Source organism: Sinocyclocheilus anshuiensis, unplaced genomic scaffold, assembly GCF_001515605.1.
Source record: "Sinocyclocheilus anshuiensis isolate Anshui unplaced genomic scaffold, SAMN03320099.WGS_v1.1 scaffold438, whole genome shotgun sequence".
Classification (NCBI taxonomy): domain Eukaryota; kingdom Metazoa; phylum Chordata; class Actinopteri; order Cypriniformes; family Cyprinidae; genus Sinocyclocheilus; species Sinocyclocheilus anshuiensis.
In genome coordinates, this window is record NW_015546118.1 from 1,782,459 (window position 1) to 1,786,702 (window position 4,244).

At 34.4% G+C, this 4,244-nt stretch overlaps 1 protein-coding gene across 2 annotated transcripts in view; it reads left to right on the forward strand.

Moving 5' to 3' along the window:
* LOC107700936 (disabled homolog 2-interacting protein-like) overlaps window positions 1-4,244 on the forward strand; it is a 91,638-nt gene that overhangs the window by 59,714 nt on the left and 27,680 nt on the right. The window lies entirely within an intron of this gene.

Sequence of the window (4,244 nt, forward strand, 5' to 3'; positions counted from 1 at the left end):
GGGTATGTTCAAGTAAGCTAGATATGCCCAGATGCTGCGCAATTAGGCTTATTTAATATCATGATGAGTCTCGAGTTCAGTATTTACACTAAATCTGTGCAGATTTGGCTTACATGAACTTCCTCAAGAAATTAATTAGTAAACATAATTTACGAAAAGTAACCCGCCAAATATGCTAGTGATTTGACAGCGTTACCTGCCACAGCTGATTTTTACCCGCGGTTGGCGGGTGTTAATTTCAAACCCTGTATATATATATACTGTGTATGTATATATATATATATATATATATATATATATATTCACATAAATATTCTAAACTTAGCGCATAAATTATACATTTAGGTATAGATTTATTTAAGCATTATACATAAACTTTTATTTATGATTTATTTAGATTTGTTATTCAAACAAATAATTCATGTAAACATAATTTTATAAATAAATATGAAATTAATAGAAAATATCATGTGTTTATAATTTATGAATTCATATTTAAATTGTTTATGTGACTGTATGTTTACTTTTTTCAGCTATTGGAAAATCAATTTTTGCCTTTTTTTTTTTGACTGTTGTATTTTCCCTGTGCATTTTGTTTTCATTGATGCTCTTATTGAACTTTAGAGGTCACGGTGAATCAAAAGCAATCCAATTCCAGTTTGTTATCTCTGCTGTAGTATCCCGCTGTTATTCCTTGCTGTTTGGGTTAACAAAGGCATACTACATTAAAGAGATTGTGTGTAGTTTGTATTGGCTACATCTGTGAATCTTTGTATTTGTGTGTGTCGGATTTCTCATGCTGAGAGGTATTTCGGAGGTATTATCTCCCCCTGGTTCTCACAGCCTACCGCAGGATCCAGAGAGCAAAATAGCAAATCTTCCCATTATACCATAAGGGAGGTATTAATACGGCTGCTCTTATCTGTATTGGCTGCTTTTAAGTCTGGCTGGCCCTGATTGGCAGATCCAGGGTTGTTGTAAATGGTATGTTTGCAGTGACTCACAGGATGATATAAACACAAAGGCAAAATGACCTTAGATGGGGGTGGATAAGCATCTAGTATGGCATTTAGTGGAGGGCGTGTTTAGACTGCACTAATGTCACTGTTCACTGAACAGGACAGACAAAAGACAATTTTGCTGGTTACTTTTTTAGATATATATTTGAGCTGAATATTCTCATTATCATAACCTGTGTGTGGAGTCTAATTAGACAAACTAAGCATGAAACAAGATTTTCATATAGTAAATCTACCACTATGGTTTTAATCAGGGGCCGAGCTTAAGGGTAATTTCTCAAGAAACTGATATTTTTGCTGCTTTTTTGCTTACACAGTGCAGTATTTTAATCTAACATCTTGCTGTCGCCCATCAAGTAGTTATTATAGTGCCATAATCTCTAGTCATGGAGAATCAGTGAAATGAAGCGTGAAACGTTTTTTTTATACTACAGGGGAGGTCTTCTCTTCATTTGTTCATTTGGGGTGTCAGTGCAAATCTTAAGTTAATGGTTACGTATATAAGGTATTCAGCTTCAGCAGAGGTCGAAGGTTTTTGTTGGCATCATTTCAGCAGTACATCAGCAGTCATGGTGGATTGCTTGTGGAGAGTTAAGAGGCTTAAAGAGTATCTTTTATTAGTCCCTTTTGCTTCCAGACTACAACATCACTTGAGAATAAAAACTTGCAACATTTAGAGCCAGATGATTTTTGGTAAATTACAGAATGAAAATACTTCAGATTGATCCCTCATAGGCTGTTGTTCAAATGTGATGTCATGCGTTACGTTTTCCTTATGGAATTTGAGGGTTCAATGAAACAGTCAATGTTTACTAGGAAATACACCAATCGCTTTATAAAGTTTGTAAATTAAAGCTACAGAGTACAAGGTTTGGTGAACTTTCTACACTTTAAACTCCCATTAGTTCTTCTAGCGTTTAAGAATAATAGTGTGTATATATTTATTATATATCCTATTCTCTCCATATTGCCCCACCATGGCTGGGTGAGGCCACATTTCTGAACACCCACATCATTGATGTATAAGTGTAGCCTGTCAGACATTATTTTCAGTATTGGTAAAGTAAGAGGTTCAAGAATTTTAAACCAAACAATTTTAAAAGTTTAATTTTAATAAATTGGCTCTTTTTTTTTTTTTGGAGGGAGTTCTGAAAGTTGCAGCACATGCAATTATCCCTTATCTCTAAAGATATGGGAAAATTTGATTCTTCATGAAAAGACCCCTTTGAGAACCCTGATAATGACTAGTCCAGTCTTCCCACAGTCACTCAAAAAGTATCAGGGAAAAGTATTCTGGAATAAGTCTTTGATCATGGTAAAGTTATTGAATTATATTGAGTGAATTATCAATTTTCCTATTTTTCACACTCTGCTATAAAATATTTTTTAGAGATAAAGATATATCTGCCAGATAGTCTGTTGCTCTTGTTTAGTATAAAACTTGCTTCGCAATGATGCAACGATGTACCATTTGTGAGCAAGTTGCTCTTTTGAGTCAGTTCTTTTCAATTAATTTGTCAAACTGGTTCACAAACTGGTCTAAATGATTCATTAATGAACCCTTCTCAGTCAAAAGGATTTTGGAAAAACCTTCATCCAGTAATCACGAATGACTGGACATTTGTTGGAAATGACACAGGAATTAAATGCTCAGTTTGTAACAGTTCATATCAGCGATGCCATCCTTTATGCTAATATTTTCATTTGACAGTGTAAGTTCTGAACCACCACAGTGTCATTAGAGATGGTCACTGGTCCACAAACCACTGACTGATCTGCATCATTATCCTGTGAGTGCTGACTCTGGCCGCTTTTTTCTATTGCATTATTAAAAGTCATTAGTGTCTTTCACTGGTCAGCTGCACTTCACCTCTGTAACTACTGGATAAAGGGGTAACGGGAGGGGGAGTCTGCTATTACTAGACCAACTAGTGTTCACAGAGGGACAGTTGTGTCACTCATGTCCTATCTGGCCCTTGTCTGCTGTCCCCTAGGTCCTGCGCGGGGGGGATCAGGCCTGTTAGTCTGATGCTGTTAATTACTGATCCTTAATTACTTTGCTTCTCAAAGAAGCCCTGAGGGATATGGGCCGTAAAAACTGTAACACTGATGGAATCATCCAGGCTGTCCAAGGTCATTTGTTTTGAGGACAGCTGTAAAATCCAGCCTACTTGCTTTTGTGATATGAATGTGTTGTTTATCCATGTGTGGAATTAAACCAGCTGATCATATGCAATTCAATACAGATGCCTGTTATGAGACACAAGTGACATTTATGCATGCTTTCAGATTTAGTGTTGATTTATTGTTGCATTTGGTCCAAATGGAAAGCTGTTAAGTATGAGTGTTAAGACAGATGTTTTAAAAGTTAAATATAGTTTGAACTTCGGTAGTAAAAATGGCACTAAAGACTGGCGGCTTTGCCATCACAGGAATAAATCGCATTTTAAAATACATTAAAATAGAAAACTGTCAAGTTGTTACTGTTAAATAAATGTACAGTAGCCTTGGTGAGCAAAAGATTTCTTAACAAACTTTTAAATATTTCAGTAAAATGTTGTAGTATAAGTAGTACTACTTATTGATATATTCCCTAGTGAAAATAAATGTACAAAAATGTTTAAAATACATTTATTTCATGCTAAGTATACTGCAATACATTTACATATTATGTTCTTAATAAAAAATACCCTGCATTTGTACATTTAGTATACTAAACTGGTGTATTTAAAGTCTGCTCAACTGATTTTGTACTTAACGCACTTTAATTGTGCGGAAGTAGTGTTGAAGTCCAAATAAAGATATACTTAAGTATATTTTACTGTGCTAAAGTGGAACTATTGCAAGTACTTTAGGTACACTTTATATGCAAAATCTTTAAAGATCATACAATCCTCATCATTAGTGACATTAAAACATATTTTAGGCTTAATATTAAAAAATGTGCATTGTGCATAAGTAGTACTCCAAATAAAGTTTAATTACAATTTTCATATCAGCAAGTCTCGAGCGATATGTCAGTAAATATGTTAATAGACTTGAACTACACTTAGTATAAGATAAATGCATTTTAAATCTATTACTTTTTTACTAGGGTTGGTATATGTACCAGTTAATGAAAATTATGTGTGGAAAACCAGTCATGGCTCCTCTAATTGAATAAATGCTTAAAAGAATGCTGGTAATCAAACAATTGATGGTCTCCATTGACTTGCATAGTATTTC